The sequence below is a fragment of the Salvelinus alpinus genome, chromosome 16 (assembly GCF_045679555.1).
Source record: "Salvelinus alpinus chromosome 16, SLU_Salpinus.1, whole genome shotgun sequence".
NCBI classification, from domain to species: Eukaryota; Metazoa; Chordata; class Actinopteri; order Salmoniformes; family Salmonidae; genus Salvelinus; species Salvelinus alpinus.
In genome coordinates this window covers 13,363,443-13,380,550 of record NC_092101.1, presented here as the reverse complement: position 1 = coordinate 13,380,550, position 17,108 = coordinate 13,363,443, and the positions used below count along the sequence as shown (strand labels likewise).

The 17,108-nt window shown below is 40.3% G+C and overlaps 1 protein-coding gene across 1 annotated transcript in view; it reads right to left on the bottom strand.

The window, feature by feature from the left end:
* LOC139540855 (AT-rich interactive domain-containing protein 3A-like) overlaps nucleotides 1–16,925 on the bottom strand; it is a 43,321-nt gene extending 26,396 nt beyond the window's left edge. Inside the window, exon 1 of the mRNA XM_071344865.1 lies at nucleotides 16,366–16,925. The gene's annotated coding sequence lies outside the window, so the exon portion shown is untranslated. The remainder of the gene's footprint in view (nucleotides 1–16,365) is intronic.
* Between the last annotated feature and the right edge of the window lie 183 nt (nucleotides 16,926–17,108).

Below are 17,108 nucleotides of genomic sequence, written 5' to 3'. Positions count from 1 at the left end.
CAAAACTATGAAATAACAAATATGGAATCATGTAGTAACCAAAATAAAGTGTTAAACAAATCAAAATATATTTTCTATTTGAGATTCTTCAAAGTAGCCACCCTTTGCCTTGATGACAGCTTTGCACACACTTGGCATTCTCTCAACCAGCTTCATGAGGTAGTCACCTGGAATGCATTTCAATTAACAGGTGTGCCTTGTTAAAAGTTAATTTGTGGAATTTCTTTCCTTCTTAATGTGTTTGAGCCAATCAGTTGTGTTGTGACAAGGTAGGGGTGGTATACAGAAGATAGCCCTATTTGGTAAAAGACCAAATCCATATTATGGCAAGAACAGCTCAAATAAGCAAAGAGAAATGACAATCCATCATTACTTTAAGACATGAAGGCCAGTCAATTCGAAAAATGTCTATGCATGCCAACCATGTGATCTCAATCAGTTTCATGGGAAGATGCATTTAGATCTTGAGTTATGTAAGCTACAGCAGGGTTTCCCCAAAGTCGGTCCTGGGGCCCCCCTGGGTACATGTTTTGCACTACACAGGTGATTCAAATTACCAACTCATCATCAAGCTTTGATTGGTTGAATCAGTTGTGTAGTGCCAAGGCAAAAACAAGACATGCATCGGACATGCATAAACAAGTTTATTTTGCCTAGTGGTGCGCGCTGTTGAGTATTGGCCACCATTCGCACAATCATTATAAAATCGTATAATTAAAGAGGTGGTATTTTTGTCTTAAAGTAACGTTATACTATGCTATTATATTCGGTTCTGTATAATACTGTCATTATGTGATCTTTCAGACATTGATTCAGCTTTTTTAAATGAGCACCATTCGCCAGAGTAGTCTGTTCTCTGGGTAGCCGAACGAGTAGAGACGGTGCGCAAAGTAAAGAATCCTGCACATGCGCAGAAGCTTCTGACCTTTAGCTGTCGGGAAGAGGGGTCTAGAGAAGTTGGATCCGCAGCCACTCAGTTTCATTTGAACGACAGGGTGGACTGTAACAGGGTTGACAATTTTCTCTTAAATGTGTGTTGTGTGCAACAGGGAGGGGCAATTGAATACAAGCCTAACAAAAAAAGTAAACTAGCCTATCTTTCTATGGGTAACAGGGTCGACGTGTTACGCTCATCAGCTTTGACACTATGATTTCACTAATAGATGTTCAATGTTTCTTAATTATAATATCTATATTTAAGGAATAGTTTTAACATATTAAAACGAGAGTTCAACTCACAGGAGAGGGTTGACCTTCAACCTGAGGGACAAACGTAAATGAATCACATTAGAAAAGTAAAAATCTTCAGAAATTCCTTTCCCAAAGTTACAAAATAACTAGGGCTTTACAGTGATGGTAGAAACTTGGGAAAATCTTGGGGTTAGGTGGGTTAAAATATTCCTAGAAGTTGGTCAAACATTACGTGAGACAAGCCAAAATTGGGATTTTCTGAGAAAACAAAGAACATACTTTAATGACAACACACTGCTATTAGAATGGTTTTGTTTAATTTAGTTAGATGTCTGTGATCCAACAGTTAAATTTACACACATAATGGCTGAAGGACATAAAAGGCACCCTATTCATGGTAGGACATATTTTTGGTCAGAAATTCAAATATAAGGGGGAAATCCATGACACAGCCCCGATTTGCATGACCAGTATGCAATTTGTCCAATAAAACATTACTCAGAGTATTTTCTAGGATGACTAAGACCTATTTGTACTGTACTCAAATGACTCACATGAACAGCAATTCATAGAGACATGCCAGATTTGACACCTACAGTGCCTTCAGAAAGTATTCATACCCCTTGACTTATTCCACATTTTGTTGTGTTACAGCCTGCATTCAAAATGGATTCAATATACATTTTTCTCTCGCCCATCGACAACCAATAACCCATAATGACAAAGTGAAAATATGTTTTTATAAATTGCTTTACATTTATTGAAAATGAAATACAGAAATGTCTCATTTACATAAGTATTCACACCCCTGAGTCAATACATGTTAGAATCCCCTTTGGCAGCGATTACAGCTCTGAGTCTTTCTGGGTAAGAGCTTTCCACACCTGGATTGTGCAACATTTGCCCATAATTCTTTTCAATGTTCTTCTGTTAAATTGGTTATTAATCATTGCTAGACAATCATTTTCAGGTCTTTCCATAGATTTTCAAGTAGATTTAAGTCAAAACTGTAACTCAGACATATTCACTGTCTTCCTGGTAACCATCAAATGTGGAAAAAGTCAAGGGGGTGTGAATACTTTCTGAAGACACTGTAGTTGCTTCTACGGTCTCCATTTTGACTGAACAAGGCCTAGGTCACATCTAGGTCAGAACAAAGATAACCTTTACACATGTTGCTCTAGAAACAATAGGACACACTGACAGGGATATGAAGACAGATTCTCCTAGCAGGTGTTGAAACAGACTAGGTTGCCTCTGGAATGACACCCTGGCCAATACCCTGTACTGCACTGCTTTTGACCATAGGCCTATGACTCCAGTCATGAGTGTTCACGATGAATGTGCTTCTTTACTCATTACAAAATCTACTGCTTTCACATAGGATTCACTGTATTTTGCCTGTAAAATAAATTGACCAATGCTTATATAACCCCCTTACAAACAGGCCCATTTTTACCACATTCTTGCCTGCATACTCCTTTTAAACCTCCCATGAGCATGCTGGGATGCCGGGGAGGAGTGGTAGTAGTGGTGTGCAGATGTGGGTGGGCGTCTATTTTAATAAATCCATTGAATATACACCATCAAAAAGAAATCCATTATTAATTAGTTTAGGCCGGTCCTAAGAAACATAAGACTAACGAAATGCATTTTCAAAACAATAAAATGGCATGGTTTGAGTTTAATTATTCTACACCCAAATTAATTAAATCAATAGTTCATTATTTTGTTCATTAAACAGACAAGACACACCTACCACGATCACAGTCAACACACATTTTGTATTAAGAATATAATGGAATATAACAGAATAAAATACAAAATAATATTTTTCCAGACTGAAAATAATAGCAATCCTATTTTCAAAAGCTGTCTTGTGTTCATATTTCACGACCTCCGTTGGCTTTTGGAGTTGCCTATACGCGATCGGGCAAAATAATAGGCCTACACTTGATTTGGGCTGCATTGTTGCATGCTAAAAGTTTCTGATCAGTGATAGATGAGCAAACGAATAGATGAGCTATACCACCTCCACTTTTTTACCGAAATGATTACTAGGTCGTTAAGCGGAAAATAAAAAAGTTTTGGCTTTGATACCGGCAATACCTTTCAGATATAAGGAAAAGGCGGAAAAAAAGTTGGCGGTATGGTAAAGTTGGCAGAAAAACGTCTTAGTATGAATGGGATAATACAGTGACTAAAACAGCACTGGCAAACCTCTTTGTCCCTTCTATGGGCTTGTGTGTCAGGAGACAAGAAATAAACACCAGATGAACAGTTGTACTAGCAGAGGTGAGAGACATTCAATATTGATTCACGCAACATTATTTTCTGGCACAGAGGGCAACTGTGTCACTGCAGTTGTTGGATCCAAAATAGTAGCTATAGAACATCATACAATACATGGCCAAAAGTATGTAGACATGCTCGTCAAACATCTCATGCCAAAATCATGGGCATTAATATGGAGTTGGTCCTCCCTTTGCTACTATAACAGGCTCCACTCTTCTGGGAAGGCTTTTCACTAGATGTTGGAACATTGCTGCGGGGACTTGCTTCCATTAAGCCACAAGAGTATTAGTGAGGTCAGGTGCTAATGTTGGGGGATTAGGCCTGGCTCGCAGTCAGCGTTCCAATTTATCCCAAAGGTGTTTGATGGGGTTGAGGTCAGGGCTCTGTGCAGGCCAGTCAAGTTCTTCTACAACGACCTCGACAAACCGTTAAGATTTCCCTTCACTGGAACTAAGGGACCTAGCCCAAACCATTATTCCTCTTCCACCAAACTCTACAGTTGGCACTAAGCATTGGGGCAGGTAGTGTTCTCCTGCATCTGACAAACCCAGATTAGTCCGTCAGACTGCCAGATGGTGAAGCGTGATTCATTACTCTAGAGAACGCGTTTCCACTGCTCCAGAGTCCAATGGCGGCGACCTTTACACCACTCCAACCGATGAATGGCATTGCGCATGGTGATCTTAGGCTTGTGTGCGACTGCTTGGCCATACTTTTGGCCATATAGCGTATCATATTGTATCAACTTCTATAGCACTATGGTAACAAGTATCTTGTCTGTTTATTGCAACCATAAAACTAGACTAGGGGTTACAGACCAAAACTGTGGTGTTGCTATTACATTCTAAACATACATGTTGAATCATCAACAGTCAAATGCATTGACCATAATTATTTATCTTACGCCAATTTGCAGCCCCCAATGTTTCACAATACAGTTTCATTAGCCAGTGGTTAAGCCCAATTCAAAACTGACCGCTTCACGACTGAGTGGTTTTCTAAAATTTGGCACAAAATGTGCTTCCCTATATTTGGAAATATTCCATTACAGAGACACACCATAGCAGAACAGCAAACTGCTTTCAAGGTCTTTGCTGTTCCTGATGAAAATACATTGAATTGTGGGAGGTGTTAGTGGTTTCTCTGCTTCAAATGCCTTTTTTGGTGGCCAACATCTTTGATTTCCCACAGACATGGCAAGATACAGTCCTCACTCTATGTGTTAGATCATCCATTCATCATTCTGATTGTCAATAGGGAACACTGAAGCACTGCATCGCATTAATCACCATTACATAAACAACTTTGGGACTATATCAATGATTCATGTGATTGCATAATAATGCCATTATCATTCATCTTTGTTGATGTAAAACTGATGTAGGTGTGGTCAGCCTTCTGGTACAAACAAGTTATTTTGCGTCACAGGTTATGGCTAGGGCAAACTGAGTAACTTCAGTATACTGCTCTACACTACACACAATGTCAACCACAACCTTGAGTCAATCACTGTATCATTGCAACCTATTTAAATGTATTTTGGCTTCAAACTACAGCAATGGACACCCATAAGTGATCTGACCATAGGGTTATTGTTGGAGGCTAGATGAAACTGGATGAGGGGGGAACTGCCACGAAGCCAACCGGGTGGACAGCCGGTTTAAAAGAAGGATAAGGGACGAATGATGAGAGCTATTGGGTTAATCCTCTGGTTACCTACTGGCACAGAGGCTGCGGGAGGGGTGAGGGTGGAAGATTGTGAGGTCTGAACAAACAGGACAAAGAGATAAGGAAAGCGCTAAGGGTCTAATTCCAAAGTGATAAAGGGTCTCTGCCGCCTCACATAAAGGGTGCTCTAATATTCAACTATAGTCTCCTAAAGAACGCATGAGACAGTACAGAGCACTAAAATTGTGCATTAGTAACGTTTGTAATTTGCAGTGTATATTTAACCGGCAAGCTGGTATTGGACAGAAAAGCGCTAGTTGAGTTTGGAAATGTGTAGGGATCTATCCAACATATTCTGAGACTACGGACCACATCTTGACATCTCCTTTTTTCTTAGAATACAGGTGGAGGCCTTTTGCAGACCAGATAATCACCATAATACATAAGGTCCGTTTCTAAAACCTGGTCAATAGTGCTGGTCTTGATTACTGGTACGTGGTATTCTGTCACATTCCTCCAAGTATTACCTCTGGAGAGAATAACACTGCTTCTATTGAGCCCATTACACTAACAACACGATCATTCAGGAAGTGTCACCTGCACTTTCCACCAACCTCTTCCACAATACATTCAGAATGGGACTCAAATCTGATTAGCAAAGCCAGCCATTAAATTACGTTGGTCGAATTTCAGAATAATCGTAATCCAATGATCTCCTTATTATAAAAGTTTAGAGGAATTTTGGGGAGTTTTCAATCAAACACACATATTCAGCCATTTTGAAAATGCTGACACAGGTAGTAACCTACTGACTATTCACTTCAATATAGTCCTGATGGAATGAAACTGCAAACCAGTTTTAATTCGTTTTTCAGAGCAAAAGCATGGTCAATCAATGGGACTGAAAATACATGAAGGATGGATGGATTGACTATGGCCTGTGCTCATCTCTGAATGATAGGCTAACACTAGGCTAGCAACAAGGCTAGCAACAACCCTACTATCAAGAGCAGCATTGTACTCTCCATTGAGCCATGGGAGGGAAATAGTGTGACGTGGAAGTCAACCTACGATTGGCGCAGTCAGGATTTCAGTTGAAACTAGGGCTGTGGCGATCACAAAATTGTCAGCCGCTGATTGTCAAACAAATAACGGTCAGTCTCACGGTAATTTACATGAACACATTTAGCATCTCCTGGATTCCACACAGATGCAGACCTTTGGGAACATCTACATTTTAAAAAGTCGAATAAATCCATGCAATATAGCCTACACCTTCACAAAAAATACATTATTTATTTTAGACAGGTCTAAAGAAGCATGATATGAAGAAAATTTGGTCTATTTCAGAAGAAAAGCATACAGAAGAAAAGAAAAGCATACTCTCTGTGGGCTACACTAGTTCATTTAGCAGACAAGATTTGCTTAGAATTCCGTGGCATTATTTTATATTATTATATACTATGAAGAATACAATTGAATAGAAAATATATTTTCTCCAAACGAGTGCGCACATGCAACTAATTTGTGTTGAGTGGTTAACAAAGAAATAGGTATTCCTATATGCTTAATTTAGAGTTATGTAACTTTAGTTCTACAAACGTAGGGCTATAGGTTTAGATTTTTAATACACTGTAATGCTGTATGATGCAACTGTAATGATGATTTCAAAAAAGGTACTTGTAAGGCATGGGCTCTGCTTTGTTTTTTGTGCAGGCTGTACACACTTTATCAGTCTCTCATTCACAATTTGACAAGCACTTGATAATGCCTCGAATTTCACGGCGGCATCCGCTTTGTGTGGCTGTAATGCACCCTAAAAAAATCCATGCCTTCTGATATCCAATGGCCGTTGTGCTGGAGTGCTGCGTTGTGCCCTTCTCCCTGAGTGCTGCCCGCTCTCACATGGCTCTCAATCACGTGATTGGGTATTTCTCACAGGCTACAAGTGAAGACAGACACATCGGGGATGCAACTGCACCTGTCCTTATCTAATTCTGAGGTGCATATTGAAGATATTGGAAGAATTGTCCACATTTACTTTTCATCAGCCAACAAAAAGAGTAGGCCTAACAAACAACAAAAGCACTAGCCTATGTCAATCTACTATCCCCATAGTACAAAAGTTGACCTATTCTGTGCTAGAAATAAATATTCCAAACATAGTCTAGGACAGTTGTGGGATGTGATAGATCCCACTAGCATACAACCACTAGCATCAAAAATACATTTTTACGCAAAGTGGCTGACGCAACAGACCAGAACGTTTAGTTTTAAATGACAAATCAAAAAAATGTATTAGTCACATCCGCCGAATACAACAACAGGTGTAGACCTTAGTGAAATGCTTACTTACGAGCCCCTAAACAACAATGCAGTTAAAAAAATACAGATAAGAATAAGAAATAAAAGTAACAAGTAATTAAAGTGCAGCAGTAAAATAACAATAGCGAGACTATATACAGGGGGGTACCGGTACAGAGTCAATGTACGGGGCACCGGTTAGTTGAGGTAATAAACTGAGCAAAAAAAGAAACATCCTCTCACTGTCACCTGCGTTTATTTTCAGTAAACTTAACATGTAAATATTTGTATGAACATAACAAGACTCAAACTGAGACATAAACTGAACAAGTTCCACAGACATGTGAATAACAGAAATGGAATAATGTGTCCGTGAACAAAGGGGGGGGGGTCAAAATCTAAAGTAACAGTTAGTATCTGGTGTGGCCACCAGCTGCATTAAGTACTGCAGTGTATCTCCTCCTCATGGACAGCACCAGATTTGCCTGATCTTGCTGTGAGATGTTACCCCACTCTTCCACCAAGGCACCTGCAAGTTCCTGGACATTTCTGGGGGGAATGGCCCTAGCCCTCACGCTCCGATCCAACAGTTCCCAGACGTGCTCAATGGGATTGAGATCCGGGCTCTTCTCTGGCCATGGCAGAACACTGACATTCCTGTCTTGCAGGAAATCACGCACAGAACGAGCAGTATGGCTGGTGGAATTGTCATGCTGGAGGGTCATGTCAGGATGAGCCTGCAGGAAGGGTACCACATGAGGAAGGAGTATGTCTTCACCTGTAACACACAGCGTTGAGATTGCCTGCAATGACAACAAGCTCAGTCCGATGATAAATGTGACACACCGCCTCAGACAATGACGGACCCTCCACCTCCAAATCGATCCCGCTCCAGAGTACAGGTCTCTGGAATCCGACCATCACACCTGGTGAGACAAAACCGCGACTCGTCAGTGAAGAGCACTTTTTGCCAGTCCTGTCTGGTCCAGTGATGGTGGGTTTGTGCCCATAGGCACAACAGGCCTACAAGCCCTCAGTCCAGCCTCTCTCAGCCTATTGCGGACAGTCTGAGCACTGATGGAGGGATTGTGCGTTCCTGGTGTAACTCGGGCAGTTGTTGTTGCCATCCTGTACCTGCTCCGCAGATGTGATGTTCGGCTGTACCGATCCTGTGCAGGTGTTGTTACACGTGGTCTGTCACTGCGAGGATGATCAGCTGTCCGTCCGGTCTCCCTGTTGCGCCGTCTTAGGTGTCTTACACTACGGACATTGCAATTTATTGCCCTGGCCACATCTGCAGTCCTCATACCTCCTTGCCTAAGGCATGTTCACGCAGATGACCAGGGACCCTGGGCATCTTTCTTTTGGTGTTTTTCAGAGTCAGTAGAAAGGCCTCTTTAGTGTCCTAAGTTTTCATAACCTTGACCTTAATTGCTTACCGTCTGTAAGCTGTTAGTGTCTTAACGACAGTTCCACAGGTGCATGCTCATTAATTCTTTATGGTTCATTGAACAAGCATGGGAAACCATGTTTAAACCCTTTACAATGAAGATGTGTGAAGTTATTTGGATTTTTACAAATTATCTTTGAAAGACAGGGTCCTGAAAAAGGGACGTTCCTTTTTTTGCTGAGTTCATGAAGGTAGAGATATTAAAGTGACTATGCAAAGATGATAACAAGAGAGTAGCAGCGGTCAGCGGTGTAAGAGAGGTGGGGCAATGCAAATAGTCTGGGTAGCCATTTGACTAGGTGTTCAGGAGTCTTATGGCTTGACTTTGCGCTCTGGTACCGCTTGCTGTGCGGTAGCAGAGAGAACAGTCTTTGACTAGGGGGGCTGGAGTCTTTGACAATTTTTAGGGCCTTCCTCTGACACCGCCTGGTATAGAGGTCCTGGATGGCAGGAAGCTTGGCCCCAGTGATGTACTGGGCCGTTCGCACTACCCTCTGTAGTGCCTTGCGGTCGGAGACCAAGCAGTTGCCATACCAGGCAGTGATGCAACCAGTCAGGATGCTTTTGATGGTGCAGCTGTAAAACCTTTTGAGGATCTGAGGACCCATGCCAAATCTTTTCAGCCTCCTGAGGGCGAATAGGTTTTGTCGTGCCTTCTTCTTGGTGTGCATGGACCATGTTAGTTTGTTGGTGATGTGGACACCAAGAAACTTGAAGCTCTCAACCTGCTCCACCGCAGCCCCGTCGATGAGAATGGAGGCGTGCTCGGTCCTCTTTTTCCTGTAGTCCACAATCATCTCCTTTGTTTTGATCATGTTGAGGGAGAGGTTGTTGATAAACTATTACGTTATTTCTTCATTATAAGTGCAGCAATGCGCACATGGCAGTAGGCTATAAGCATGTGTAACAGGGTTATATTGGTGATTCCCCTTGCCACTTTATTGTTAAGCCAATGGGTTTTTGGTTTTAGTTTTGTCTTGCCGTCACCTACTCAACATGGAATCTTATTGGCTGGTTTGCGTAGCTTGCTTACGAGGGAGGATGTTTCAGTTAGAATCGTCCCAGTGAACAAGCACCAAACCAGCGGTAAGTTGTTGGTTGCAAAGCACTGTACATCAAAAGTGATTTTTATACTCCCAAGTGATGATTTAAGTGTACAATTTATATACATTTGTTTGTAAATGTTATTCGAACATCACACATAAGATGCAGTGTTTTTTGGAGAATATTGGTTGTGCATTTTGGTTGTAAAGAATTCCCGCCAGTACTAGCTAGCAACTTACTGTGTCTGGTGGGGGGGGGTTCATATATTTTGTACAGTGCGTGAGTGCAGAGTTGGATGGTGAGCCGTGCATTGCATGACGTGCAATTTTGTGCTGTTCCTATCAGGTACATTGTTAAAGATATTATATTGTATATTGTAATTGTATTATTTTGGTAACTACATGGCCCAGTGAACAAGCACCAAACCAGCGTGCGTGAGTGCAGAGTTTGGATGGTGAGCCGTGCATTGCATGACGTGCAATTTTGTGCTGTTCCTATCAGAATAAATCTCCATGACTGGTGCTACACTTTGGAGTTCGTGTCGAGGATTGATTGTACACAACGCAAGAAGAGTACTGTTACACATGAATGTTCCATTAGCGGGAAAACACCATTATCAAAATGGTGAATTTTTAATGGTGAAAATGATCTTCCCCAAACTTGAAACTCACTCGCTGCTTATGTATGCCAGTTAGGCTCTACACCCCTTGTAAAGCGGCATAATGTGCTTAATTTTATGAAGTTATTTGGCCACTTTAGTTGTGATACAAACCTCATCAAAAAATAAGCCTAAGGGCTAGGCTACATGAGGTGTGCAACCACGATTCGAAAAAGTTTCAACAAAAATAAGGCAGTTTCTTATGCTGGGCATTATTCACAAGTGATATTATATCATTCACAGGTGATAGGCTAATAGTCACTCATCAGACTATTCTTGATTTAATCTTGTCTTTACATATACTAAATAATATGCGTGCGATTCATTTTCAAGCCAGCCGGTGTGGCGGTAATACGGTCATCGCAACAGCCCTAATTGAGACTATACGTTCCAGATTGACCATGCAGAAGAGTAAACCAGCCACGTACTTCCAATAAGAAAGCTAAAATCAGAGAATAAGGTTGCTGTAATTGGAAAGTCATCAACAACTTTAAAGGAGATGTAACTAATTCAGTTTGATAGGTTCTCTCTACTGCAGCACCAGCAATGGCCATTGCAGTTTTGCTAGTGCTCCGTTGTCTAGGTTCTGAGAACAGCACTCTGGCTTCTGAATCAATGGTGATCTTAGTATATCAGATCTCCTGCGTAACAAACAACTAAACCTTGCACAGCTGTTGCAACTGTAAGACTACTCTTGTATAGGATGAATGAAACACACATAGATGTTATTTGACCCCTGAAATGAAATTCTGCCTGTCGATACAGTTAGTTCTCTCTTGTGGATATTGGCCTTTCACTGCCCATTATCCATTATTCCCTGTTTGCACATAACATTGATAATGTCTGATTCTATTAATTCCTTTAAAAAGCACCATTATTTATATAATTTCCCAGAGATTTCAGAAACAGCCCTAGAAATGCATTTCCTAGATAAGACGCAGTGAAACTCACTTCCACGTTCACTCTTTACGTGACACAGGAAAATAATTCTCCCTAAGGACTGAGCTGAAGAGGCGGAACTTAATATGCGTATGAAGTGTATTTACATTGAAACACCAATGCCCCAAACTGGATTAACTTGTTGATTCATAAAATTGCAGAGAGGCCTGTCTTGAACTCAGTCATTGTTACTAGCCAGCTACCACACAGTACTCTACCCTGCACCTTAGAGACTGCTGCCCTATGTACTGTACATAGTCCTTTAACACTGGTACCTTTAATCATGTTTACATACTGTTTTACCCACTTCATTTGCATATACTGTCTTCTAGTCATCCTATATAACTGCTGTACATACCTTTCCTATTCAGTATATATTCACACACACCGGACTCTGACATTGCTTGTTCTGATATTTCTTTGTATTTTTGGGATTTGTGTGCATTGTTAGGTATACTGCACTGTTGGAGCTAGAAACATAAGCATTTCGCTGCACCTGCGATAACCTGCGATGCCAATAAAATTTGATTCAATTTAATCTTGTACAATCCAGCCATTGTCTGGGTAAGTGAGGAGCGATAGGCAGGAAACAGCTCTTTGGCATGGATTCCTAATCTAGTCTGGTGAAATAATTTACACGTACATGTGGGCTACATGACACATGCTGTGTGCCTGTGTATGCAAAACATGCAACCGACTCGGGAGCCCAGTCGGGAAAATATAGTTATCCAGTACCTCCGTCTTGATTTTATTCTGGAGGCAAGTTGCCAACTTGCTCATTCAGCACACATTCATGCCAAGGGGTGTAAATATGAAGCGCATATAAACTCCTAGATGGACACGTGCGAAGCTCTGTGTTGGTCTCAAGGCAGACACATGTAAGGATAGTCCTGGATGACTCTGGCTTTCAATATAATTGCACTGGCAGTTGTCCACACAAAATGTATATCAATGTTATTGGTGGACAAATAACATGGCTCTTCCCACAGAAAGATTCTTACCCAAGCTTCATTCCACCTACATTACGTCACTATCAGTCTTCCGGGATTCCCCCATGGCTTCAACCCAAAGAGTGAAGTAGTGTTTTTCTTTTCCTTTTTTTGTCAGGAGAAACACAGAAACTGCTTGTGTGCCAGAAGGAGACTTTGATATGTGGGTTTTGGCAAAGGAACAGCTGAAAACGAGCCAACTCACTACACTTCCCCTTTAAATGGCAGGGAACCTACAGTAGTGGAGTAAAGAGGCAGGCAGTTGGGGACCAGTCACACACACACACACACACACACACATTTTGGGTTTGTGTGGTCACTGAGCAGCAGTAATAGAAAACGACATACGATATTACAATTATACAAGACAACAGATGTCAATTTACATTTTATAGTAACAAATATATCTGAGCAACAACAAGACGATGACAGTACAAAAGCATGATCACTACAAATAAAGCACTCAGTTCAAGAATACAGTATGACGTTGTTGAAGATTTATCCTCCTTTAAAAACAAAATCTCAATTCATTGGCCTTGTGGTTACTGTTCACTGATACTATGGACTTATTCAAATTGCTTACTTGTCTGTTATGAATATGTCTCGCAAATATCACAAGATGTATGTAATACTTCAAAACTAAATGTGTATTTAGAGGACGGTCATCCTTTGTGATATGAAGTCACTTGAAACCAATTACACTGTAGATGTAAGATTGGATAGTAACAATATTTCACCAGTCATTTCTATCGTAACTATAGCTAAAACTGATATAAACTGAGCTACATTGAGATATAAACGTGTCTATAAAAACGTACATTTCAACAGCAAACATAGGCCACACTTTTCTTCTTCATATTTTGCCAGTGTGTTCATAAACAACTACGCTGTTAGGCGAGTCTGTATTTTCAATGCACCTGGGAAAAGGAGACATTCACACAAGGCTATAGCAGAGAACTATTGGACGGATGTTAAGCTCATAGCTTAGAAACACGATAGCTCATTTCAAATGGGTTTTTAGCTATTGTAATGTATCGACAAGGATGAAGATGCTGTCACTGTTCTACAAATTGCCCTTGTTTGACTACTTTAAAAAATAAATAAAATGACTGCTGATTGAATTCCAGATGCAACAACAGGATTAGTGTCGTGTTACTGGAAATAGTGAATCATTCAGTTACAACACTGAATTTATATTGAGTGTTTAAGACACAATGTGCAGAATCTCGTTGTTTATATAATTCCTGACATATTCTGTAAAACATAACTAAGTATCATTCCATTAAACAAGAGTATGAAGATCTCCAATAGCTTTTTTTTTCACACAAAAAAAACAAGAAATAAAAAAGGGAGGGACCAGGAATATTTTACACAAAAGGTTAAAAAAAATAAAAACGTCAGCTGACTCCCCGGCGTCCTAGAAAAATGACATTATCTCGAGACTACACCATATACAAATCATATGATAGATGGTACACGTCCAACCAAAAGTACTTGTTTGTTTTCCGGCTCACTATTTCAGTTACAGTTTCCACTTTGATGGAACTACAAAAGCGCTTCCTTAGTGAGCCCAGTTTGGGCTCTGAACACATTCTAAACAATTTCTTGGACACAACATGTGGCCAGCTGTAACATAAATTCTGCCTTGACAAGGCATGTTATTCATTAGACTGCCTTCATTATGCAAAGACATTGGGCCTTTAAGATCTGAGCTTGATCGCCTACCATACGTTTCTAATCCAAAGAGGTCCAATCACTGAGCAAATCCCCCTTTTCTTAACGAGGACTCATTGCAGGCTAATATGGAGAATGGCCCGCCATTGGAAAAGGAATATGTATGGGATGCTGAGTTACAGTAGGCTATAAATATGGAAAGGCACCAAGTGAGCAACTATGGTTTCATAATTTGGCATGCTGTCCACACAGATTTCACACAGATACTACCTTGGCTGGGTATGATAGTGAGATAAAATACTGTTTTGATGTATTTATTTTATTCACGTTAGCCTGACAAATAACAAACAAACAACAACATTGCATGTGTGTGTGTGTGTGTTTTCTGGACTCTTTTTTCCAAGAGTATATTGTAAGTCAGCCTCTGTATACACACAATGATTGAAAGTCTTAGCAAGTTCTTCCAGAGTTTAACCCTGGTTAGTCATCTCCAATGAAATCACAAATGCCATGCTTACAGCTCACCCAAGGGACATTTTTGTCACACACTTAAAAGAGACTTGTGATGAGGCTTTCTCAAAACCTTTACAGGCCAGAATCAATGGATTACCAAATTGAAACCATAGACACAGGGACCTTATGTCATGATGTAGTAACAGTCAAAGAGATGACATTTGATTGTTGCAGATTTCATTTCCTTCCATACTGCTAGACCCAAACACCCTTTTTTTGGCACTTACGTAAGACACTTCCTATCCCCTTGCTTTGCTCTACTTAGTCAAATTTGCCATCTCAACATACAAGTTGGGCTGTCTAAACAAATATAGACATATAGATGAATATACCACACATATATACATTATGCACTATAGTTGATACACATGTAGGCATTCATTAGCAATTTACAAAGCAAGGATGGCTTGTGCAAATGAATATTGGGGTAACACTGCTTGTGTATTAAAAGTCTTAGAAAAAGGAGTTCCAAAGGGGGTTTTCAGCTGTCCCCACCTGGTTCCAGGTAGAACCCTTTTTTGTTCCAGGTAGAACACTTTGGGTTTCATGTAGAAAGGGTTCTACATGAAAGGGTTCTACATGGAACTGAAATGGGTTCTTTGTACCTGGAACCAAAAGGGTTCTACCTGGAACCACAAATTGTTATTCAAAGAGTTATCCCATGGGGACAGCGGAAGAAACCTTGTAGGTTCTAAATAGCACCTTTTTTCCTAAGAGTGTAGTGTTTCCCCCTCACCATTCATCTAAATGCTTCAACTTTTATGCATCTACAAAAAGTCAATTCAATTCAAAAACAGACCAGCAGTGCTGAAAAGGCCCAATTGATTCCATGCAATATCATGTAATTTACCTGATAAATATAATAGGCCCATTGGTTTTTATATTCATAACTTTCATGAAAGTTTTTTGTTTTCTATTTAACTTGGCTTCAGGCCAGTTGTAAATACAGCTACCATATCTGTTTGCAACTTCCCCATTCCCCAGACTAACGTGACCATCACATTAGTGAGTGGCGCAGGGGTCTAAGGCACTGCATTGCAGTGCTAGAGGCGTCACTACATACCCGGGGTCAATCCCAGGCTGTTTCACAACCGTCTGTGATCGAGAGTCCCATAGGGCAGCACACAATTGGTCCAGCGTTGTCTGGGTTAGGGGAAGGTTTGGCCGGTATAGGCCGTCATTGTAAATAAGAATTTGTTCTTAACTGACTCGCCTAGTTAAATAATGGTTAAATTTAAAAATAAAAACACATCACACTTTTTTATATTAGAAAGTCTATTAAATAATTATTTGCAAATGCAAAATTAACCCAAACTCTGGATAACTGCAGTTGAAAAGGCTTCACAGAAACATATTGGTCACAGCTGGGTTCCATAATAATAACTGAAGCTTTTATATCATAACGATCATGGAATTACTTGGCACGTCGCTACATATCGAAAAGGGCATGTACTGCACACATGGCAGTATACGTATACGAATACATTAGACTGTATCCGATTAGTCAAGTTAAATCAGACATGATATATATTTTTTAAACATTAGGCAGAATAAGCCTGGCGCTTATTTGTATAAATCCAAATCAAATCGAATATGTGAGCCACAATAAGAGAGAGAAAAAAAAGGGGAAAAAAACTTACCAAATCAGCTTCCGTTTTGTTTTTGCACTCGGAACAAACATTCCTGATTTCCCCTGAATCTACGGCGTTCTGGTGGTTATTGATTGTACATTTCATATATAGTAGTAAACTGATATCAATTGTTTGTGATACTTCTATTCGGTTGTATACATCTTATTCGATTTCAACGTATGGCTTTGATTCAGAGGTTACATTGTATATTTGCCTAATCCAAGGCGTGCTCACGGTCGTAGAGTCAAATCATTGGTTGACAAACAGCAATCGGATGCAAATTCCTAACCTCTGAATCAGAGGGGGCCAACCTACCCCAATACAAAGGGAATGTCGGCAAGTGTAATATATATGTGCTGTCAATGTGGGGGGAAATAATTGCATTATAAACCGACTTTATACGTTTCATGTTGTTGAAATAACTAAGAGATGTTGAAACGTTCTATAATTCGAGGAATGCGTTAACAATTTTCTGCCTAAGCACACCTCGGCGTCGTCATGGTTGGAAACTTGGCAGATTGTCCCTTGAAATTATAATGAAGACTACCTAACCCATGTAGAGCTTTTGGCGACGTTCCCTTAGGTGGTGATCATTTTAACCCTACAGCGGGTAGGTGGGTGGTGTCTACTGTATGCTTAATATATAGCACAAGAAGTAAGCAGACCGAATGAAGAGTTAAGTCCACGCCTCCTAATTATCGCTTATACATTTAACTTATTCCTTACCATGTGAATTTTCTTGGGAAATAAAC